This window comes from Triticum urartu, chromosome 6A (genome assembly GCF_056163025.1).
Source record: "Triticum urartu cultivar PI428250 chromosome 6A, HENAU_Tu73, whole genome shotgun sequence".
In the NCBI taxonomy this organism is placed as follows: Eukaryota; Viridiplantae; Streptophyta; class Magnoliopsida; order Poales; family Poaceae; genus Triticum; species Triticum urartu.
This window is the reverse complement of record NC_141878.1, coordinates 28,874,088-28,900,210: the sequence shown is the minus strand read 5'-3', so window position 1 is coordinate 28,900,210 and position 26,123 is coordinate 28,874,088. Positions and strand designations below refer to the sequence as shown.

At 44.0% G+C, this 26,123-nt stretch overlaps 1 pseudogene; it reads left to right on the top strand.

Annotated features, from left to right (window-relative positions):
• Positions 1 to 801: 801 nt before the first annotated feature.
• On the top strand, positions 802 to 20,036 carry LOC125515924 (F-box/kelch-repeat protein SKIP4-like; annotated as a pseudogene).
• Positions 20,037 to 26,123: the final 6,087 nt, after the last annotated feature.

Sequence of the window (26,123 nt, the reverse complement as noted above, 5' to 3'; positions counted from 1 at the left end):
GGAAGATCCATTGAACAAGCACGGCAAATCTCACCAATTGATATTTCTAAGAGAAACATGGCCCCATATTGTTGCTGGTAGCTTACAGTAACTGAGAAAGTTAGAAGGGATAGAGGGGATTGGCGAAATATGATGGATGAGCTAGCAAAGTAAATAGGGTGTGTCAGCTAGTTGTATGTTTAAGATTAAAAAAACACTAGGTGTACGCGTGCTTATGATTCTAGTCTGCCAATTTGAAAATAAAGCGGTTACTCTATTCTGAATACAAAGATTGCTTGCTTGTCCATGTGGGTCTCTGAAGTTTGGTCCAAATCTGAGATAACATACATGTAAACGGGTGTGATATATGTAAATCCTTAAATGACTGTGACCCTTCGACTTGCATTTTCTTTACTTTTTTTTTGAAACGAGGCAAAAGATTTGCCATTTTCATTGAATAAGTAGGAGATAGAGTTTTAACGACATCTCCTCCCCGTGGAAACGGGGAGAATTACAAAGATCTACTTTCTTTACTTAAATGCACACTGTATCTCCTTTGTCTTGCTAATTTTCTGTCAAATGATATCAGATTATTTCATGATATAACTATGAACGCAAATGATATCTGTTGATTTGTGAAAGTGTGCACCTCCAATTGTGTATTGGATTTTAAGGAGTGTATCATGAGGAGCAAACTGTAGATCATTTAGGAGGTTTTGTTTACGACTTCCGAGGGAAAATCTCTAGGAAATTTGCAGGTCTTTGTGGCCTATAATGCTTTGCCATGTTGCCCTACTATCTTTCAGCTGCTATATCCAAGTCATGGAACCTCAATGATCTGCGCGGGAGGGCGTTTTCATAGAGACCTTGGACTTATGGGTGGTTGTAGTTGGCTAAAGGATGCTAATGATGAAGTATATGGTTACGACGCTGCTTCAAATCACTGGAGCAAAGCAGCACCAATGCCTACTGCTAGGTACTCCTTCAACTTCTGTTCTCTGTTTGTTTTACATATGTGGCCTAGTATCCTAGTAGTTACTATGGGCGATCCACTTATGCGCTGATGTTTTGATTTCAGGTGCTACTTTGTAACGGCAGCTCTGAACGACAAGATTTATGTTACCGGAGGATTCGGACTGACAGGCTCTTGGTGCCCACACAAGAACCCGATGCTTACCCCTGACATTGTCAAATTCCTGGCATTGGATGATGATACGAACCTAGATACAAATTACTCAATGGATAATGGATACAAGGAATTCAGTCACAGATACAAGTTTCTATCAGCAAGAAAGGGGATCTGGAAAGCTAGAGCCGGGAGGTGGGAGAGGGAAAACGCCCAACGACGGCCAGTTCGGGTTCCAGTTCTTCGATCCCCTTCCTTGAAGCGATGGGTTCCTCTATATATCAGGTCAAGCCTCCTCGGGTTGGGCTTGGCAGTCTGTTTGGGCCTCGTGGGCTGGCATTGAGCCTCTTTCGTTGTGGTTGATGAAGTAGTTCCCATGACATTCCTCACTCCTTGAAACTCGGCTTGACCCAAGCCGACACTGAAGAATTTATGCCCGGGTCCCATGGAACTGCCAGAGCGGTGGTGATATCCTTAATGGTAGTAGCCATGTTCGAGGTAGACTTGATCAAGTTCAAAGACGCTAGTGTCGTTGAGGTAGTAGTCGTTGTTGGCACGGACTTGGTTGACCCATCACATGCCAACCATTCAGTCTTGTAAAGACTGCACACTGGGAGTTGTATGCAACAATAGTACGCACAGAACCAAGCACCCAAGCAATCTTCCAAACCATCAAGGGACTGAATTCAAACCTCAAACATACCGAGCAATCGATATAGAACTCTGCGGCATGAGCCTGTGAGAGTTTGCACCTCACCAACTCAGTAGCAGAGCACTCGAGCATTATTTTTGGAGAAGTGTTTGCAAGAACAAGGCATCCATAGGAGCTCTTCAACATCAGCTGGTCCACACTTGGCATTGGATGTTTCTGGGAGCTAAGTTCAGTGCAAGGTAACACGTTAATCTGAACCGTTGAGACATCTGGCCATGTTAATAGAAATCCAAGATTTAGACAACCAAGCCTACTATGATAGTCCAAAATAATTTTGCTGTGGGGGTACACTCATTGCCTGTCAGAGCACTCAACCCCAATAGCAATAGTGTTGGGATTGCCACATGAGCAATTGCAGAATAAGGAGTACACTGCTTGATTCTCACAAACTGCAGCTTGTATGTGTGCCGGCTTGCACGTACTTGCAGGGAATGACAGTCGCTACTTGACCATTTGATGAATGGGTTTATTCCTATGAGAGGTTCGCTCTACTGCGCCGATGCTCACAAATAAGGGATGCAGTCCAATTTTCGTCATATAAGAATTAACCTCAGTGTACTGCTCCACCATATAGGAAATCCTGTTGTTAAACTCCAACTTTCCGCTCTTGCATAATGTAAGTTCAGGTGCACTAGAGAAGTTGTGACTTGGACAAACTAGATATTCCTCCAAACATAGATGATTGACAGGAGTACCTATCATTGAGGGCTTGGTGATGTTGAATACAGCAATAGCCTTGCCCTGAACTACAAATTTCATCCAATGTACAGTAAGCTGCGGCTCAATCTCATCGAACATAATTACTCGCAAATAGTTATCAGTGCAATGTAGAATACTCGACAAGGCCTCCGGACATTTAATCTCATTAGAACTGAATGGCCGAGTTGTGACGATCTCTTTACTCTTCAGCTGATTGTCAAGTACTGTAAGTTCTCCATAGGAATTATGGGTGTAGAGCCACTCGACAGCAATTGCGCCCATGAACCTGTGATAAGGGCTCGCAAGGCATGCTTCAATGATATATTGCCCAGGCCAGAAAGAATCTTCTAAAATTGTATCTGCCAGCAGCAAACCTTGAATATCTGACCGCCAATATCCCGCAATCCTCCATAGCTCCTGATCCACCAAAGGCAGCGGTACAGAAAAATATTCCTTGTCTTTATGAGCCCCTTGAGAGGTCCAAACGAATAAAATGACCCCAATTCTGACTTGCGTGTATACCGGGCTACTATCAGGGAATACCAGTTTGTGTAACTGTATGGTGTGAGTGACTATAACTGAGATTAACACACCACAGCATTCAGCCATATGAAGGGCAACAACAAGAGATTGAATGCTCACTGCCTTGCTGCAGCACACAATTGCATGCAGATTTGGTGAGAATGTCACAGCCGATAAGAACTGCTTGAATTTAGTCTATTTTGGGCATCCCAATAACTATTTCAGAAATTCCTAATAAATCCTAGAGGCTCACTTAGTCCCACATTGCTAGTTTAGTGGGAGTTGGACCTCCTTATAAGGGAGGTTCTTTCCTCACTTGTACGAGCATGAGAACAAGAGGGATATCCACGCGCGCTCCTCCTCCACCGCCCGCCACGCCACGCCACGCCACGCCACGCCACGCCACGACGCGCCGCGCCGCGCCGCGGGTTGCGGGAGCGAGCCGATATCTAAGTTTTTGCCACGCACGACGGGTATACGAAAGGTCACGTGGGAGTTGAAACATTTTCTGTAGTGGACACTGAATTCGAACGGCGCGCCTCTTCGACCGCTGCCTGTTCGCTTCTTCTCCCTTCGTTGCTTCACTACATAAGAGAGGTCGCTCCTCTCCAGAGAGACACAACAGAAGCTCCTCTTCTTTCTCTGCCACAAAGTTCCGACCACTGCGTTGCTGCTACGTTCTTCCCCATCCCGTCTTGCGGCGTGCACCGCAGGTCGGGACAGTAGGCCTTCGAAACCGCACCTTTTGAGTCCTGTACGGGAGAAGGGTCACTACAAGAAATTTGTTCATTGTTGACCCTCCATTTTGGTCACTGAATAGTCATTATTCATGTTTTATGACCTTGTTTTGACCAAATTCAAAAGGTCAACAGTTGGCCGTCAAAAACGAACAAACATGACCTTTCTAAAATTTTGGTCGCAAATCTCTATTGACCAAAATTTTGGTTTGGTCATTACCCATTTCTATGAGCCACGTAGGATCTGATGTGGCTAAGTTGACGTGGCATTGCTAGTGACCAAATGGAATCATCATAAATTTCCCAGCCCGGTCCACCAATCTAGCCTACATGGGCCTGGCCCAATACATATTTTATTATAAGAAATGTCTGATTTGTATGGGCTGATGCATTATTTTGTCAGAAGCATGCATATATCAAGATAGGCCCATTAAAAAATAAGTACAACAAAATACAATATTGCAGATAAACTGTATATTTCATTTCAGTAACACATCACATGAAATACAATACATCATCCAATGACTCCTCGATACACCAAGGTTTAAGGCCCAACAAGTGCACCGCAAAATGATTCTAAAAGTGCACAGAAAAATAGTTATATATGTGCAAGTGCACAACAAAAGGATCCAACAAGTGCACAAGCGCACATCAACATAGTTCTACAAATATTGGATGAGAAGCACAAGTTTTAAGTTATCACACATAACATCAATGAGAAACGAAGCTTCTTGTGCCCTCCTTCTACTCTCCACTTCTTCTGAGTGACTCAGATCATCCTGGTAATAGGAATAAGCAAACATAAGAAAGCATACAAAATACGAGCAAAAGAAAGACAAATGGTGGTTTTACATTCAGAAGTGAGACTTAAAAGTTCACATCAATGAACAGAAACACAAGACATTAAGACATACTCCCATAGAAATTTCAGGACTTGCAAGATTATTCGTGTGTTAGCTCTGAACACTTTGTGCAAAAAAAGCTCACATCAATAACTTCCAAGATCAAGATATGTGAATAGTGTATCTTTAACACAGTATAATAAACATCACAACCATGAGCAGTACAACACAACACAGCTCATAAACAACCAAACCAAACTGATTGCAAACTACTCCCTCTGTCCCATAATATAAAAGCGTTTTTTACACTACAACACATGCACACAAAGTATACATGGCAGAAACACAACCTCGTATGTAGAATTTAACATAATTCATCAGTTTAAATCTAAGGAGTACCAATCAGAACCATTTCTTGCAGTGATCTCAACCTTTATTATTGCACGGGAAATAGTTACAGAAATAAACTAATGAAATAATCTTCTTAGAAGAGTCCCAACAATTTGCATTAACTATTAACATGGTTGCAAAACTTCGGTAGTAAAGAGGGTACCATGTTTCTTTTGTCTTTACTTGACTGGAATTACAACATGAAGCACATGAACAAATCATACGAACAAGCAACCCCATAAACGCTCTTGAATCTTGTATATACTTTTCTTGTAGAACATGTGGGGGAAGAGCATTACCTTGATGGGATCTCAATCATTAATGATCTCAATCGAAGCATACAACCTGGACAATGTAGACTAAATCTGGAGAAAAAAATATTACTTGTCCACAAGGGTGAGATTGACCTACACATTGCCAAACAACCCTTTGCAGTCACTTGGTTCAGATCTTCCCTACAAGGTGATGAGCATTCCGCTGCAGCAAACAAATATAATTAAATTCAAAATATAACCACTTTTATGGAGACTACTAAAAGGCAAGTTTAGCTAATAGAACTTCTATAGCATGCAAGATGTTTCTTAGATCAACAAAAACAAGAACAAGAGCTATGACAGCGAACCCTTGAGCAACATATAATGAGCAGGGTATTCAAAGAAGGTCGTATCTTCCACACAAGGCTGATCAGAACAAGAAATATTCAAGTCTACTAATTTATTACTGAATCACATAGCATCATAGGAGAAAACAATGATTCAAGTTTAAATAAGACATACATATATGCTAAGGAAAAGTAAGTCACAACCAAAAGCATTTTGACTTCCATTTATTTGCACACGCAAAATCATTAGGTGCTCACAGTTCAGATCAGGTAAGGTAATTTTGTAGCTCCCCACTGTTGCTGGCTTAACAAGACTCATCCTCCAGCATAACAACATATTTGGAATCTCCATTATAGTAAATAAATGAGAGGACAATGCATAAGTCACATCATATTATACAAGAAAGCTAAATCTAGGATTTGTGGTCGGTGGTGTATATACATGCACATAGAGGAGGCTGGAGTTGTGGAAGTCAAACATACTTGCCACCACGGTAGAGTGAGGTGCCATGGTGTAGGTAGCGGAAGGCCGCCGCCACCCAGCACCCACTCACGCCCAAGCCTTCTTTCTTCTCATCCTCTTCCTCTGCCCAATATGGCACTCCTGCCATTGCCGTGTACAAGAAAAAATTGATGGTAAGGCTCAAAAAGAAGACCAAGGAATCTAACATGATAAGAGAATCCAATACTAATGCATAGATAAGCCTCTATGCAACAAGCCACATATAATAAAAAAGGGCAGCCGACAATAACCGACTATAGGTTCATGCACATGTACCACAAAAAATCTCCTTATATTATTTATCTCAAGAATTCCATGTAGATGTTAGACATGCTTGAAAAGAAACCTAGCTTCAAGAGAAAAATAAATCTACAATCTTAGGATAATCAGGTCAATCTTCGTATAACAAGAATCTGGCAACAAGCAACAAATCAGGCGACATACAGATAAAAGAATTAACTATTGTAATTTCAGCTAATAACCAGTTCTAAAAATTATACTTAAGCAGATGCTGCTAACAATGGAGAAATTGTGAATAATCTGTAGCATGTAAGTTTACCCATAGAGGCAAAAGGGAGGGACAAGGCCGGTGTAGAGCTTGTCGTGGACCTGGAAGGCCCTCTAGAAGTGAATGGTGATGGTTTGGAGCTGCACACCAAGCCAATAGGGCAAGTGGAGCAAGCGTGAAGGTGGGGAAGTCGAGATCTGAGACAGGGAGGCGTGGTATTGAGGTCCTTGGATGGGGTGGACTTGCCGACATGGCCAGAATCTTGGGTGGATTCTTCATTTGGTGAACAGGGAGGCTATGTTCACAATCACTAGTAATTGAATTTGTGTCATGTTGGGGATTCAGAATGTACACAACATATTTATGTCAGAGAAGTTAAACTAGGTGCAGGTCACCAAAAATTGAATTTCTTGCAACCAAACCATACCAACAGGAAGGAGATGGTTGCATAGATACAAATCCATGAGCTGGCAGCCAAATTGACCAATCTAGACCTCATCTTGTCTCTCTATTTGGCACTAACTAACTAAATAAAAAAACTGGACTTGTTAAGACAAATCCCTCTTGAATTCCTTGAGGTAACCGGGATTTGCATCAATATTCCTTAACTTAGCATCATTACTGAGCAGAGGTAGAGGGGGAGGGATATGCTACCTGCCGCAGTGGGTCGTCGTGGCTGTGCTTGAGCTCGGCAAGATCTCTTGGTTGCCCTAGCAGCAGACCCCTCCTGCCCCTCCTCCTTGAGCAGAGCATGGCCGGTGGCTAGGTGTGCCCCTCCTCCTCCTCGAGCAGGGCAAGGCCGGCGCCCTCCTGCCATCGTCGCCGTCTCCACGTCATGGTGACCTGCAGCAAAGGGGCGGGTAGGAGGAGAAGGTGAGATGAGGATGAGAGGTTGGATCCGAGCAAGGAAGGATGGGAAGGGCCTACCTGGGCAATGCTGGTGACAGATCTCGCGAGCTTTGGCCTTGACATCGCCGGTTGTGCCGGGTTCCGACGAAGGAACCCTAGCCGCGGGCGAGGTTGCGGGCCTTGAGGCGCGGATCTGAACGGAGGGGAGGGAGGGGCGGATCTTGGGGAGCTCAGGGATCGAGCTGCGCGTGGCCTGAGCTCGCCGGAACCGGCCGGCATAGTTGGTGGCGGCGGCGAGGAGATCGTAGGTTGGGAAGGAAAGGTTCGCACGAGAGAGAGGGAGAGATTGGTGCGGTGGGCTTCTCCTTTTTTCTCCTTTTCTTTAGAATGGATGGATGGATGGATGGGTGGACGGTGGGAGTGCTGGGAATGAATGGCAGGATGTTCGCCATATCATCAATCCATGGCATAAATGATTCCACCAATGAGAATTAAGCATATGCAAATTGTGTGTTTTTCCTTCCGTTTCTCTTATATTTTTTATCCTCCAATTCCGGGTAAAGACTCAACATATTACTCCCTTATAGTTTGTTCAAATGACCCAATATTTTTCAAATGGCCTCTTATTTCGGATAAACAATGTTACCGAATCGAGTTTTTATTTTCATTGCACGTTTTTTTTCTAATTCCGAAGTGCCAAAGATGGGATTTTTTAAGAACCTACCAAATATTTGTCGAAAAATTGTACCAAAACAATTTTAAAAAATATTAGACCACATTTTATGTACAGATAACCAAATGGTTGCATGTGAAAAGCTTTCGATACACCTCTTATCAAAAAGACATATTATCGCCGTTTAAGGATAAGGTCAAATTTGAACTACAAGTGCTTTATAGTTTGATCTTTTTCGCAAAAATCATTTCTAGACAGGAAAGTAGTTACTTCATCAGAGATTCACCAGGAGTTTTGCGTTATTAAGCCCCTACCTACTAACGGTCATGCCCATGGTTTTGACCCCATTTTGAAAATATGAAATTCAAAAAAATCAAAAAAATTGGAAAACCTTTGCATTGTGTCATTATGTGTGACCAAGTTTACAGGAAAAATAATAAACTTGTAATACAGTAATTATTTTAAAAAAGTGTTCTCAGAAATGAGTTATCAAGTGTGAAGATTCATGGCTTTTAAGCCAAATGATCAATCTTATGGCCACATTCATGGCATAGTTTGTTCAAATGATCTCATATTGTGCACAAGGGTGCATCTTGGAATTCCAAACAATGTTGCCTAAGGGAGTTTTCATTTTCTTTGCACGGAAAATTCATTTTCCATTTTCCGAGTGCCCGAAATGAGTTTTTTTTGTGAAGGACCTCCCAAATATTTGTTGCAAAATTGGACCAAATCATTTTTCTAAAATACTAGGCCATATTTAATGCACAATTAACAAAATGGTTGGTTGTAAAAAGTTTTTATCCACCTCTGGTGAAAAAGACAAATTCCCGTTGATTCAGTTGGAAGCGGGTCAAATTTGAACTGTAGCTACCTCGTAGTTTGCTCTTTATTTTTTCTAAAAATCATTTATAGGTACATAAGTATCTATTTAATCAGAGAAACACCAAAAAAATTCCAAGATTCAACCGCTACCTAGGAACGGTCAAGCCCGCCGTTTTGACCACATTTTGAAACGGGCATAAAAAATTCAAAAAAAATCAAAAAATTGGAAAACCTTCGCATTGTCTCATTATATGTGATTAAGTTTCCGGGAAAAATAATAAACTTGTAATACGATAATTATTTTAAAAAAGTGTTCTCATAAATGAGCTATCATGTGTGAAGGTCAATGGCTTTCAAGCCAAATGATCAATCTTATGGCCACATTCATGGCATAGTTTGTTCAAATGATCTCATATTGTGCACAAGGGTGCATATTAGAATGGCAAACAATGTTGCCTAAGAAAGTTTTCATTTTCATTGGACGAAAAAACCATTTTCCATTTTTCGAGTGCCCAAAAGGAGGTTTTTTTGTGAAGGAACTACCAAATAATTGTTGCAAAATTGGACCAAATCATTTTTATAAAATACTAGGCCATATTTAATGCACAATTGACAAAATGGTTGGGTGTAATTTTTTTTGATCCACCTCTCATGAAAAAGACAAATTTCCACCGATTTAGGAGGAAGCGGGTCAAATTTGAACTGCAGCTGCCTCATAGTTTGCTATTTATTTTTTCAAAAAATCATTTCTAGTTACATAAGGACCTATTTAATCATAAATACATGGTTTGGTGGCGATACGTAGAGGTTTGGGCAGTGGCCGAGGGCCCCAACTCTAGAGCGCGTAAACTCGCATGCCCACCGCATGGTCACCGCGTGACCGTGGCGTTGCCATGCGTTCTGGGCGGCCTAGGCATATCTAGTGGGTTGGGCACTCCCCAGGTTGGTGCTAGGAAGAAAATTACAACATAAGATTCTCACGAGGAGACCGATCGATGCTCAAACATGAATTAACAGCCAAGTGTTTGATTAGCGGTACGGGAAATGTACATGGCTAATGGGCGTGAGTTTTGGCTGAGGATGATCAGTTACTAAGAATACCGTCTTCACAAATTTTCAGCTCAAAAGGAGGAGCCTAGGTGGTACTTGCTTTGCGAACTACCATACTGGACATAACTACGGATGTTGAAGCTCGGCTCAAAATAATGAACGGATTGAGCTCGCATTAGGTGGAGGATGGTTATTTGGGCATAGGAAACCACTGTAGAAAATGGATACTATTTGGAAATGCCAAAGTGGTACTTCCTTCACAATTCTCTTCTATGGACAGAAACTTGGGAAAACTAGTGAGAGAGATTGGATGAATGAAATGAGCTAAAAATTGGTGTAGGTAAGTTACATAGGTATGGTCATGCGCTGGTAAATTTTCAGATCATTTGGGTAAGCCTAGCTAGTACTTACTTCACAAAGCTTCTCTCGAGGTAGAAACTTTGAAAATTTCCTGAGAAAGATTTACTAGGAAGATTGAGCTGAATATTATCATGTGGCAATGATTTGGGTATGGAAGAGTGCCCGAAAAGTTTGAGGGTAATAGGAGGGGTCTAGATAACACTTGCTTTGCAACGTGCCAATTTGGCCATAAAATATAAATTGAACCTGAGCTCATATAGATGATTTGACTGAGCTGCAATTTGGAGGAGGGTGATAATTTGAGCATATGAAGGAACTGTATAAATTTCATGTCATTTCGATATATAAAAAAGGTACTTCCTTCACAATGCTTCTAGGTGGACAAAAACTTTGGAAATTTGCCGAGGAAGATTTGCTAGGCAAGTGGAGCTGAATTTTGTCATGCGGTAATGATTTGGATAGGAAAGAGTGCCCAAAAATTCCGAGGGCAATCAAGAATATATAAATAGCACTTCCTTCATAAAGTGTTGTCGTGAATAGAATAGGAAAATGAATATTGTTGAATTAGTTTTGAACTAGGCAAGGAAGGATTTTTACATATTTGATGAAGATATGACCCAAAGAATTTATGAGATTTTTTTGGGAATTTTGGGAATGACAGAAATATAGGTTGCTTCACAACCTAGGGCAAAAACTGCCACATGGACATGACACATAGGCAAAACTGATGAGGTGGCGCCTAGTCATAGCAACCCACCACAATTTACAAGGTTATGACCATCTATATTGGTCATGATCAGCTAGAAATAAGGCAGCAGACCAGTGCTATCTGCTTTATGACCATTTCGTGTAAGGAAATTACGACCTTTCTGACCAAAATGGTCGTTATAGTTTAGGTTTTGGAGCCCCCGAACAACTTTTGACCAATTGGTCTGAAATGGTCATAGATCTATGAACAATTCTTCCAGGGTCACTAACAGAAGGTCACAAGTTGACATATTTCTTGTATTGGGTGATAAGGTTTTTGGGGAATGCTCAGCGCGACTACTGGCTGCTTCATCATGGACGATCCGGTCGCTGACAACTACTTCCCCGACGACGACTTCTTCCCCGACGTCCACGACCTCCTCGACGACATGGCAGGCGAGGACACCGACCCCAAGTCCAGCGCTTCTGCTGCTGCTGTCCCGTACGTGTTCTTGTCTTTCCTGTTAAAGGTTCTGCCGCAGTTCCTTGTTCTAGTCCTTGTCCTACACATGATAGGTTCTACTTCATATATGCTACTTGTTATACTGTCTTCTTTAGATATGATAGGCTACGGTTCATATATGCAGAAGCTATTTACCTTCTCTCTGTCAGAACGCATGACTTGTTTTATCTCTACTATATTAGTCATGCTTTATCTAGTATTTCTATTAATAAAATCATTTGGTAAATTGCTCATATTTCCAACAATTCAAAAACCTTATTATAGGCAATTTACCCCAAGTGGTTTTGCTGCTTCCATGAGACCTCCTATGTTTGAGGGTATCCACTATAAGAGGTGGCGCGTGAGAGCAGTCTTATGGTTTCAAACCATGAGTTGCTATGACGCCACTCTCGGCAAACCTGAAGGAGAGCTTGATGCTGACAGGCACAAGCTTTTCAGAAAATGGATACTCTGTTTAAGGCTGCTCTCTTGAGTGTTCTTGGTGAGAACATAGTTGATGCTTATGCGTCAATTGATAATGGAAAAGATATGTGGGATGCACTCGAGGCCAAGTTTGGGGTCTCGGATGCTGGCACTGAGCTGTACATCATGGAGCAATTCTATGATTACAGGATGACTGAAGAGCGCTCCGTGGTTGAGCAAGCTCATGAGATACAGTCATTTGCTAGAGAACTTGAGCACTTCAGTTGTATGCTACCGGACAAGTTTGTTGCTGGAGGTATCATCACTAAGCTTCCCCCTTCATGGAGGAACTTTGCTACCTTGCTGAAGCATAAGAGGCAGGAGTTTTCCGTCCCGGATCTCATTGGCACTCTTGATGTGGAAGAAAAGGCGAGAGCAAAGGACACACATGCTCGAGGTATTGAGGGAGGATCTAGTGCCAATGTGGTACAGAAGCAGAACTTCCAGCCCCACAAGTTCAAGAACAAGGGAAAGTTTGATGGAAAAGCAAAGTTTGATAGGAAGAACAAGGCTGTGCAACACATGAACTTCAAGGAGAAGAATGGCAAGAAGAAAGGTGCTTGTCATGTGTGTGGGGATCCTGATCATTGGGCTCCTAGTTGCCCTAATCGCTATGACAAGCGTCATCCTGGGAAAGGCGGCAAGACCGCTAATGTTGTCATTGGAGACACTGACATGAAGGATGCTGGGTATGGTATATTTCCCACTATTCTTTTAGTATGTCATTCTCCTGACTGGTTGATTGACACGGGTGCTAATGTGCATGTATGCGGTGATATTTCCATTTCTTCGTCTTATCAGACCGCAGGGACTTCAACCATGCTGATGGGCAACGGTTCAAGTGCTTCTGTTCATGGTGTTGGCACGGTCGATCTGAAGTTTACTTCGGGGAAGATCGTGCGGCTGAAAAACGTGCATTATGTCCCCTCCATCAATAAAAATCTTGTTAGCAGATCTCTTCTGTGTAGAGATGGCTACAAGCTTGTCTTTGAGTCGAATAAATTTGTAATATCCAAGTATGGAACCTTTGTTGGTAAAGGCTATGAGTCAGGAGGCTTGTTTCATTTATCCTTATCAGACGTTTGCAATAAAGTTGTTAATCATATTTGCAACAATAGTGAATCCAATGTGTGGCATTCATGTCTTTGTCATGTTAACTTTGGTTGCATGTCGCGACTAGCGAAGTTGAACTTAATCCCTAGTTTCACCACCGTCAAGGGATCTAAGTGTCAAGTGTGTGTGCAAGCTAAGCAACCTCGTAAGTCTCACACGACTGCGGAAATAAGAAATCTTGCACCACTAGAGCTCATACATTCAGATCTATGTGAAATGAATGGTGTGTTGACAAAAGGTGGAAAGAAATATTTCATGACGTTAATTCATGACTCCATGATACTGCCGTGTGTATCTTCTGAAATCTAAGGATGAGGCTTTGAACTTTTTCAAGATCTATAAAGCTGAAGTGGAAAACCAACTTGATCGGAAAATCAAGAGGCTTAGGTCCGACCATGGTGGAGAGTATTTTTCCAATGAGTTTGATACTTTTTGTGCGGAACATGGTATAATCCATGAGAGGACGCCTCCCTACTCACCTCAGTCAAATGGGGTGGCCGAAAGAAAGAACCGTACTCTAACTGATTTGGTTAACGCCATGTTAGAGACATCGGGTCTCTCCAAGGCATGGTGGGGGGAGGCGATATTGACAGCATGTCATGTCCTGAACCGAGTCCCCACAAAGAACAAAGAGATAACTCCATTCGAGGAATGGGAGAAGAAAAGGTTAAAACTCTCTTATCTGCGAACATGGGGTTGTTTGGCGAAAGTCAATGCTCCAATTTCAAAGAAGCGGAAGCTTGGACCAAAGACTGTGGATTGTGTTTTCCTGGGATATGCTTTTCATAGCATTGGCTATAGATTCTTGGTTGTAAAATCTGAGGTACCTGACATGCATGTCGGTACGATCATGGAGTCGAATGATGCGACTTTCTTTGAAGATATCTTTCCCATGAAGGATATGGCTACCTCATCTAATCAGGAGATGCCTAGTTCATCGAATCAGGAACCAGTTACAATTACCGACCCTACAATTTCGATAGAACAGTTTGAAAGTCTTGTGGAGGAGAACAATGAAGTTCCTATTAGGAGCAAGAGACAGAGGACTGTAAAGTCCTTTGGTGATGATTTTCTTGTGTACCTCATAGATGACACTCCCAGTTCTATTTCAGAGGCCTATGCATCTGAAGATGCTGACTACTGGAAGGAAGCGGTTCGTAGCGAGATGGATTCCATCTTGGCGAATGAAACTTGGGAGATAACTGATCGTCCTTATGGGTGCAAACCTATAGGATGCAAATGGGTATTCAAGAAGAAGCTTAGGCCTGATGGTACTATTGAAAAGTACAAGGCTCGGCTCGTGGCTAAGGGTTATACCCAAAATGAAGGTGAAGACTTCTTTGATACTTACTCACCTGTGGCTCGACTGACCACTATTCGAGTTCTACTTTCACTAGCTGCCTCGCATGGTCTTCTCGTTCATCAAATGGATGTTAAGACTGCTTTCCTAAATGGAGAGTTGGACGAGGAAATTTATATGGAACAACCAGATGGGTTTGTACTAGATGGTCAGGAAGGGAAAGTGTGCAAGTTGCTGAAGTCTTTGTACGGACTTAAGAAAGCACCCAAACAGGGGCATGAGAAGTTTGAAAGAACTTTAACAGCTGCAGGCTTTGTTGTGAATGAAGCTGACAAATGTGTGTACTATCGCCATGGTGGGGGCGAGGGAGTTATACTGTGCTTGTATGTTGATGACATACTGATTTTTGGAACCAATCTGAATGTTATTAAGGAGGTCAAGGATTTCCTATCTCGTTGTTTTGAGATGAAGGATTTAGGAGTGGCTGATGTCATTCTGAACATCAAGTTGTTGAGAGACGATGATGGTGGGATTACATTGCTTCAATCTCACTATGTGGAAAAGATCTTGAGTCGCTTTGGCTATAGTGACTGCAAGCCCTCTCCAACACCATATGATGCTAGTGTGTTGCTTCAAAAGAATCGAAGAATTGCTAGAGACCAATTGAAGTATTCTCAGATTATTGGCTCGCTTATGTACTTAGCCAATGCTACAAGACCCGACATCTCTTTTGCTGTTAGCAAACTGAGTCGGTTTGTTTCAAAACCAGGATATATGCATTGGAAAGCTCTAGAAAGAGTTTTGCGTTATTTGAAAGGCACTGTAAATTATGGAATTCACTACACCGGGCATCCAAAGGTGCTTGAAGGGTATAGTGACTCAAACTGGATCTCAGATGCTGATGAGATAAAGGCCACGAGCGGTTATGTATTCACTCATGGAGGTGGCGCTGTTTCTTAGAAGTCTTGCAAGCAGACCATCTTAACAAGGTCAACAATGGAAGCACAACTCACAACACTAGATACAACTACGGTTGAAGCAGATTGGCTTCGCCGGCTCTTGAATGACTTGCCGGTTGTTGAGAAACCTGTACCGAGTGTCCTTATGAACTGCGACAATCAAACTGTGATCATGAAAGTGAGCAACTCAAAGGATAACATGAAGTCATCAAGACACGTTCAGAGAAGGTTAAAGTCTGTCAGGAAAATGAAAAACTCCGGAGTTATTGCGTTGGATTATATTCAAATGTCTAAAAATCTGGCAGATCCTTTTACCAAGGGTCTATCACGTAATGTGATAGATAATGCATCGAGGGAGATGGGTATGAGACCCACAATATGAGTTGTTCACAATGGTAACCTATTCTTTGTGATCGGAGATCCCGTGAATTAGATGTGGAAGACAAGCTGTTGGTCAACTGAGAGGAGAGTATCCTTACTATTCACAATACCACTCCATGAAGATGCAATACTCTCCTAATCTGCATGGCAGGTTGATGTATATCTTAATGTGTTCTAAGTGGCTTATTTAAGCAAAGATGTTATCCTGCAGAACATCTTTTGAAGAACACACCTATATGAGTCTGATTGCCAAACGTCGCAATCTATGAGAGTAGGGTTCTCTCTAGTAAACTCATGAAAGGTCATGGAGTATGACGCATAAGCTCCACCCGCGGGGAAGATCCACGGTAGCCACATATTGGTCAAGGCTTTATGTGAAGCTAGATTCGCAGAAAACTTGCAGTTCAAGGCCCAGTCCACTGTTCAAGTTTTTTACTAGTGTAGCATAGAGTTCTAGGTGGAAGTTCAACTTAACAGTCTCCACTGCAGTACCGGTATATAAAACAGTATTTTGGAACCAAAGGCAAATTTCTGTGTGCCTCTGGGATCTGGTGGGGGATTGCTAGAATTTAGTCTATTTTGGGCAGCTCAATAACTATTTCAGAAATTCCTAATAAATCCTAGAGGCCCACTTAGCCCATTTGTGCAAGGCAAGGGATACTACTAAAGTTTAGTCCCACATTGCTAGTTTAGTGGGAGTGGGAGAACAAGAGGGATATCCACGCGCGCTCCTCCTCCGCCGCCCGCCTCGCCACGCCACGCCACGCCTCGTCACGACGCGCCACGGGTTGCGGGAATGAGCTGAGCCGATATCTAAATTTCTGCCACGCACGACGGGTATACGAAAGGTCACATGGGAGTTGAAACGTTTTCTGTAGTGGACACTGAATTCAAATGACGCGCCTCTTCGGCCGCTGCCTGTTCGCTTCGTCTCCCTTCGTTGCTTCACCTCTTGCCGCAGCCTCTTCGCGTCCTTCTCCTGTGCCTATATAAGAGAGGTCGCTCCTCTCCAGAGAGACACAACAGAAGCTCCTCTTCTTCCTCTCGCCACAAAGTTCCGACCACTGCGTTGCTGCTACGTTCTTCCCCATCCCGTCTTGCGGCGTGCACCGCAGGTCGGGACAGTAGGCCTCCGAAACCACACCTTTTGAGTCCTGTACGGGAGAAGGGTGATAAGGTTTTTGGGGAGCGCTCAGCGCGACTACTGGCTGCTTCATCACGGACGATCCGGTCGCCGACGACTACTTCCCCGACGACGACTTCTTCCCCGACGTCCACGACCTCCTCGACGACATGGCAGGCGAGGACACCGACCCCAAGTACAGCGCTTCTGCTGCTGCTGTCCTGTACGTGTTCTTGTCTTTCCTGTTAAAGGTTCTGCCGCAGTTCCTTGTTCTAGTCCTTGTCCTACACATGATAGGTTCTACTTCATATATGCTACTTGCTATACTGTATGCTTTAGATATGATAGGCTACGGTTCATATATGCAGAAACTATTTACCTTCTCTCTGTCAGAACGCATGACTTGTTTTATCTCTACTATATTAGTCATGCTTTATCTAGTATTTCTGTTAATAAAATCATTTGGTAAATTGCTCATATTTCCAACAAGAACCACCCTCCAGAGGGCCCAGTGTTGAGCTTCACCATAACATTCTGCAACTTTCCAACCTTAAGAAATAAGTAACAACTGGACCAGGGGAAATTTACTTGAGCATTCTTACTGGGATGAATCTGTAGGCTGCTACTTATGAACTCAGCCTTCACAATAGTCATCAAGGCGGCTATCTCAAGTTCCAGCCAACCCATGTGATTCGTCATTGGATTTTTGTGAACACCGGGACCCCATGGTGATGTGACACACATAACTCTTTGGGCAACATGTGGCACACTAAAATTTTCATCAAAGGAGAAGTAGTCCCAAAGAAGCCAATGCATCTGTCCTATTAATGCCACCATGAAACCCACCATTTTCTCTTCCTGTAAGGCCTCATTCTTGAAATTTGTTTGAAGTGATGGAGTCCACGGCTGCAGCAACTTATATTGCAAATACTCCCAGGAGGAAATTGACTGTGGCTCTATAGAACAACCCAATACTAGCTCATCTCCAGTAAGAAATCCAACTGAGTGTTGTCTGGGCATACCAGCTGAAGAAATCTTCGTGAGGCTCCTAAATTCATCCAGCTGCAACACGGTACATACATGGCTGCACACAATGAATGGCCATGGCACCTGCCGGAGCACCTTTGATGACAAGGTAGCAACGATTTTTTCTAAGAATCCTTCCTGAGAGTACCACTTGAAGAGGGTCGTGCTCCCAGGACTCGAAAACCGTCTGTCATTGTTTCCTCTAGTTTGCCTGAGTGGCACAAAGACATTAGTCTTTGAATTTCTTCGAGAGCCGAAGAGTGGCTTCCATTTGTACTCTGCTTCATTAGTGTCAGCGCACTCACCATGTGCAGCTTGGTCACTGATGAAGGAAGGCCATGGCCTTGGTTGTAGCCCTTGTCTCGGTCGCATGATACTCGGGATCACATATGCGATGGACATGTACATGAACAGCTCGGTGTGGTTGATGAGGCACGTTGTCGAACACCTTGAGGATGACTTGGTGTCCAGCACGAGGAGAACAGACAACCAGCACAGCTGGGTTGGCCAGAGCTCCAGAGACTCAGACCCTGTTTGGTTCATAAGTCCTAAGACTTTTTTTAGTCCCAACTTATAAGTCCCAAGTCCCTAAAAAGTCTCTACCTGTTTGGTTCCTGGGACTTATAAGTCTCTATAAGACCATATTACAACTATATGTCCCTATAAGTCCCTCCTTGAGAGTCTTATTTCATAAGTCCCAAATGCCCACTTTAAGTCCCTATAAGTCCCTCCTGTTTGGTTTAGATGGGACTTATAGGGACTTATTTAAGTCCCTAGACCAATAAGTCCCTGGAAACAAACACCCTCTCAGTGAAGGATGCAGGCACACTCCACAGAGTCAGGGGCAACATTCCTAGGCCACTTCCGTCGTGGCTACTGTCGAGGGTTCTGTCGCTTGCCGCAGGTGCAGCAAGCAAAGGGACGACGATGACCATGGCCGTGAGCGACGTAGGTGTTGCGGCTGGGGTGAACACAGAAGCCAATGTGGCACCCTTCTGGCTTGGGTATTCTGTCAAACACATGGCATGCAACATGGTGCATGAGCTGCTGGTAGCAGAAAGGACGACCTCAGCGGCCTCCTCAACGACGACGGTTGGTGGTGAGACGACATGAGGCACGGCCTCGTCGACGCCAACATCGAGGCTAGCGTCGAGGATACTCACCGCAGGTGCAAGACCGGCAATGACGTTGTCGTGGTCAACCACAATCTCCTCAGTCGTTGGCTCTTGCACGGGAGACTTGATGATTTCAGAATCTGTGCCGACCAACTCCATCAACTCGCGCACAACGTCCTGGATCCGATCGAATTGCTCAGCTAGGCTGCTCATGGTGACGATGGTGGGGAAATTTTGTAGGTGGGAGGTGGTGGACTGGCTCTGAATACCAAATGTTACGAACCTAGATACAAATTACTCAATGGATAATGGATACAAGGAATTTAGTCACAGATACAAGTTTCTATCAGCAAGAAAGGGGATCTGGGAAGCTAGACCCGGGAGGTGGGAGAGGGAAAACGCCCAATGGCGGCCAGTTCGGGTTCCAGTTCTTCGACCCCCATCCCTGAAGAGATGTGTTCCTCTATATATCAGGTCAAGCCTCCTCGGGTTGGGCTTGGCAGTCAGTTTGGGCCTCGTGGGCCGGCATTGAGCCTCTTTCGTTGTGGTTGATGAAGTAGTTCCGGTGACAGATGATGAGCCGGTGACCATCCACAAGGCATCCTAGAATAGAATGTACTTTGTGGGTATATACAAACCGGTCCACAGGAGCTGGAGGGGCACGAAGAATGAGACACCCTGTGCTGGTCGGACCTGATGGTCGTCGTGGACGGGACGCTTTGCATGCTTGGCCAGTCCCTCGGCACAAAATTGATGATGTGCTTGAATGAGACCAAGGAGTGTGTGGTGGTCAGCAGGCCAACCGTATCAGATTGTGGGCATCGGTAGGAAGATCTAGGTGATCGGCCGGGGGCTGAGCACGGTGATCAACATGGACAGGGCGGCGAGGGTGGACGGGTCCCTGGTGTCCTCGTCGACGTGCCCCTGTTGGAGCATGACTTCCCACCGGAGAAGTGCAGGGTCATCACCATCTGAAGACCACCACTACCGGGAACTGAAATGACAGTGGACGTTTTTCTGTTCTTCTGACTGTATATCGACTTCTGTATTTGGTGAGATGGCCCTACATCGACTTAACTGTGATAGGACAGGGATTTTGTGTTCATTTGTGCAGGCTGTCTTAAAGCACACTTGAGTGTTTCTTTTTTTCCTGAGAAATAGTGATTAAATTGTTTTACAAGGCGATTATCATGGTAAAACTCAGACCAGCTGATAACGTGCAACAACTCTTTAATTTACCAGGGCTTCAAAAAGCCCATTTCATTTACTTGCGCTCAAAAAGTCTTATCCGCCAGTTTGTGTTCTTGACCTATCGTACCACTGTCTTGAATACTGCCAATGAATACTACTTTTATCATCTAATACTGGAAAAGCGCCAAGCTGTTCTTCCAAATCACAAAGCTAGCAGGTCCCTTGATAGTATCACTCTGGTCAGGAATCTCTAACCTAGACATTATCTAGACTAAATTGCACCAACCCAACAGTGTAGTGTCGGCTACGTGCTCACTGTGACTCTAGAAGAGGACTCCAGAGAAAATCACTTCATCCATCTACCAATCAAATTCTCAATACATCTCATTCCCCGGGAAATTGCACTATCACCCGTGAGGCCGTGACACGCTCCATCATGCTCGCCATTGTTGCTCCCTCGCACACTTTGTCATGTGTTTCCCCCTCTAGCAACTAAATGTGATTCTGCTACACAAGTGAGGTAGTTATTTATAGAAGGTTAGCGAATGGACATGGTGGGTGGCTCAGGTATCATTCCTTTGCCAAACTTCCGATAAAGGTTGTTGTGGCCGCTTATTTCTATCCCTTGTGTCATTTATTCCGACATCAGGTGATGTAGTTGTTGAAGAACTATCGACGCTTTGTGGTGCCCCCATCTACGGTTTAAGCAACCCAAAACCGAATATTGCAACAAGCAAGGACAAAAGCAACGATTGCAAGTGGAACAACAACAAACATGGCTATGGTGTAGACATGTCCCAATGTTCAAAGTTCTGAATCGCTGAGATAATGCCACATGATGCCAGTGCGTTTCTTGGTATAACTGTAACCACAAATGATTTTTTTCTGATTTTTTAGAAGTCACTAGTAGAAAAAGGGTCAAATGTGAAGCACATTAGTGCCGGTTTGAATTTGAGCCGGCACTAATGTGACCATTAGTGCCGGTTCCAACGGCTAGGCGGGCGGGCATCATTAGTACCGGTTCGTGGGTAACCTTTAGTACCGGTTCATGCCACGAACCGGTACTAATGAGGCTGTGTCAGGCTATGGTCAGTCTGGGGCCCCACGAAGACCTTTAGTACCGGTTCATGCCATGAACCGGTACTAGAGTTTATTTGTAAGCTGATTTTTAGTCCCACCTCGCCAAGAGAGAGGCAGTATGAGCGGTTTATAAGCCGTGAGTGCACAAACAATGACGAAGAGTTGCAATGCTCACCTACATGTTGATTAGCTTCAAGCCTTGCGGAATAGCATAGATTGCACTGAGCTATGTGCAATGCAGTCTACACTATTCCGAATGGCTTGAAGCAAATTAACTAGCATTGCACCTCTTTTTTATTTTTAATAACTTATTTGAACTCCGGACTTCTTTTGTGTTCAGTATGCAGCATTCAAAGCGACATCATCAATTTCCAACATGTTCTGACATCATTTGTTGTTTTTCGGTCATTTACCTAATTGTTTTAGAGAGTTAAATGACTGTGAAATTAAAAATCACTACAAAATGAATCCTAAAAATGTTGAAACTTGGCATGGTATCATCATATCACCCGCATAGCATGCGCGAAAGAGTAGAGAGGGTCACGACAAAAACTGGACGCACTTCGTGTACAAACTGGACATACTCTTTCGGAGTATCAGGGTTTCGGACGAGAACTCATCTGTTATCATCATATCACCCGCATAGCATGCGCGAAAGAGTAGAGAGGGTCACGACAAAAACTGGACGCACTTCGTGTACAAACTGGACATACTCTTTCGGAGTATCAGGGTTTCGGACGAGAACTCATCTGTTACACGGCCACTTCAATGTTTTTTAAACTTATTTGAACTCCGGACTTTTTTTGTGTTTAGTATGCAGCATTCAAAGCGACGTCATCAATTTCCAACATGTTCTGACATCATTTGTTGTTTTTCGGCCATTTACCTAATTGTTTAAAGAGCTAAATGACCGTGAAATTGAAAATCACTACAAAATGAATCCTGAAAATTTTGAAACTTGGCATGGTATCATCATATCACCCGCATAGCATGCGCGAAAGAGTAGAGAGGGTCACGACAAAAACTGGACGCACTTCGTGTACAAACTGGACAAACTCTTTCAGAGTATCAGGGTTTCGGACGAGAACTCATCTGTTACACGGCCACTTCAATGTTTTTTAAACTTATTTGAACTCCGGACTTCTTTTGTGTTCAGTATGCAGCATTCAAAGCGACGTCATCAATTTCCAACATGTTCTGACATCATTTGTTGTTTTCGGTCATTTACCTAATTGTTCAGTATGCCGCATTCAATTTCCAGAAGAAAATAAATAGAAGAAAAGAAATAATGCAGAAAATAAAAAAATATACAAAAAATTACTCAAAAATAAATAGAAGAAAATAAATAATGCAGAAAAGAAAAAACTATATAAAAAACTACTCAAAAATAAATAGAAGAAAATAAATAATGCAGAAAAAAAACTATATAAAAAATTTGTTGGCGCGCTGCCCAGTGGGCCTGCCAGACCTAGGATGTGCAAATGCAGGCCCAGAAGGGCCAGCAGGCTCACAGGGCAGCGCGCCCTAATTAATTAGGCCCAGAAGCCTGCTATATAGAGGAGTTCGAAGAGGTAGCCGCGGCTGGGTTTATAAACTAGTGCGGCTGCCCTTCGCCAGGCGAGGTGGGACTAAACTTTGGGGTGGCAGCGCGAGGCCTTTTGTACCGGTTGGTGGCTCCAATCGGTACTAAAGACCACCCTTTAGTACCGGTTGGAACCACCAACCGGTACTAAAGGCCTGCTCTTCCCGCCTCTTGGCCTAGCCAAAGTTGGCCTTTAGTACCGGTTGGTGGCTCCAACCGGTACTAAAGGCCTCTCCTATATATACAACACTTACGAAAATTCAGTTAGATCTCCCCACTTCTTTCGTCTCCAACCTCTCGCACGCCGCTCGAACCCGTCCTCGCCGCCCGTCGCCCGTCGTCGTCGTCGCTCTCCTCGCCACCGCCCGTCGTCGTCGCCGTCTCGCGCCGCCGCCCCGAACGCCGCGCGCCGCCGTCCGTCGTCGTCCCGCCTGAAGGAAATATGCCCTAGAGGCAATAATAAAGTTATTATTTATTTCCTTATTTCATGATAAATGTTTATTATTCATGCTAGAATTGTATTAACCAGAAACATAATACATGTGTGAATACATAGACAAACAGAGTATCACTAGTATGGCTCTACTTGACTAGCTCGTTAATCAAAGATGGTTATGTTTCCTAACCATGGACAAAGAGTTGTTATTTGATTAACGGGATCACATCATTAGGTGAATGATCTGATTGACATGACCCATTCCATTAGCTTAGCACCCGATCGTTTGGTATGTTGCTATTGCTTTCTTCATGACTTATACATGTTCCTATGACTATGAGATTATGCAACTCCCGTTTGCCGGAGGAACACTTTGTGTGCTACCAAACGTCACAACGTAACTGGGTGATTATAAAGGAGCTCTACAGGTGTCTCCAAAGGTACATGTTGGGTTGGCGTATTTCAAGATTAGGATTTGTCACTCCGATTGTCGGAGAGGTATCTCTGGGCCCTCTCGGTAATGCACATCACATAAGCCTTGCAAGCATTGCAACTAATGAGTTAGTTGCGAGATGATGTATTACGGAACGAGTAAAGAGACTTGCCAGTAACGATATTGAACTAGGTATTGGATACCGACGATCGAATCTCGGGCAAGTAACATACCGATGACAAAGGGAACAACGTATGTTGTTGTGCGGTCTGACCGATAAAGATCTTCGTAGAATATGTAGGAGCCAATATGGGCATCCAGGTCCCGCTATTGGTTATTGACCGGAGACATGTCTCGGTCATGTCTACATTGTTCTCGAACCCGTAGGGTCCGCACGCTTAAGGTTTCGATGACAGTTATATTATGAGTTTATACGTTTTGATGTACCGAAGGTTGTTCGGAGTCCCGGATGTGATCACGGACAAGACGAGGAGTATCGAAATGGTCGAGACATAATGATTGATATATTGGAAGCCTATGTTTGGATATCGGAAGTGTTCCGGGTGAAATCGGGATTTTACCGGAGTACCGGGAGGTTACCGGAACCCCCCGGGAGCTATATGGGCCTTAGTGGGCCTTAGTGGAAGAAGAGGAGAGGCGGCCAGGGCTGGGCCGCGCGCTCCTCCCCCTTAGTCCGAATAGGACAAGGAGAGAGGGGGCTGGCGCCCCCTCCTTCTCTCTCCCTCTTTTCCCACCTCGCGAATCCTATTCCAACTAGGATTGGGGGAGAAGTCCTACTCCCGGAGGGAGTAGGACTCCTCCTGGCGTGCCCTATGATGGCCGGCCGGCCTCCCCCTCTTGAAACTTTATATACGGAGGCAGGGGCACCCCATGACACACAAGTTGATCCACGTGATCATATTCTTAGCCGTGTGCGGCGCCCCCTGCCACCATAGTCCTCGATAATATTGTAGCAGTGCTTAGGCGAAGCCCTGCGATAATAGTACATCAAGATCGTCACCACGCCGTCGTGCTGACGGAACTCTTCCCCGACACTTTGCTGGATCGGAGTCCGGGGATCGTCATCGAGCTGAACGTGTGCTAGAACTCGGAGGTGCCGTAGTTTCGGTGCTTGATCGGTCGGGCCGTGGAGACGTACGACTACATCAACCAAACGCTTCCGTTGTTGATCTACAAGGGTATGTAGATCACACTCTCCCCTCTCGTTGCTATGCATCACCATGATCTTGCGTGTGCGTAGGAATTTTTTTGAAATTACTACGTTCCCCAACAGTGGCATCCGAGCCTAGGTTTTATGTGTTGATGTTATATGCACGAGTAGAACACAAGTGAGTTGTGGGCGATATAAGTCATACTGCTTACCAGCATGTCATACTTTGGTTCGGCGGTATTGTTGGATGAAGCGGCCCGGACCGACATTACGCGTACGCTTATGCGAGACTGGTTTTACCACCGTGCTATGCACACAGGTGACTAGCGGGTGTCAGTTTCTCCAACTTTAGTTGAACCGAGTGTGGCTACACCCGGTCCTTGCGAAGGTTAAAACAGCACCAACTTGACAAACTATCATTGTGGTTTTGATGCGTAGGTAAGATTGGTTCTTGCTTAAGCCCGTAGCATCCACGTAAAACTTGCAACAAACAAAGTACAGGACGTCTAACTTGTTTTTGCAGGGCATGTTGTGATGTGATATGGTCAAGACATGATGAGATATAAGTTTTTGTATGAGATGATCATGTTTCGTGGAAGTTATCGGCAACTGGCAAACGCCTTATGGTCGTCTCTCTATTGCATAAGATGCAAGCGCCAAACAATTGCTTTACTTTATCGCTATGCGATAGCAATAGTTGCAAGAGCAATAGTTGGCGAGACGTCCACGTGACGACACATTGATATAGATCAAGATGATGGAGATCATGGTGTCATGCCGGTGACGATAGAGATCATGACGGTACTTTGGAGATGGAGATCAAAGGCACAAGATGATCATGGCCATATCATGTCACATATTTTGATTGCATGTGACGTTTATCTTGTATACATCTTATTTTGCTTATTTCGACAGTAGCTTTATAAGATGATCTCTCACTAAATTTCAAGATAAAAGTGTTCTCCCTGAGTATGCACCGTTTCCAAAGTTCGTCGTGCCCAGACACCACGTGATGATCGGGTGTGATAAGCTCTACGTCCATCTACAACGGGTGCAAGATAGTTTTGCACACGCGGAATACTCAGGTTAAACTTGATGAGCCTAGCATATGCAGATATGGCCTCGGAACACTGGAGACCGAAAGGTCGAGCGTGAATCATATAGTAGAT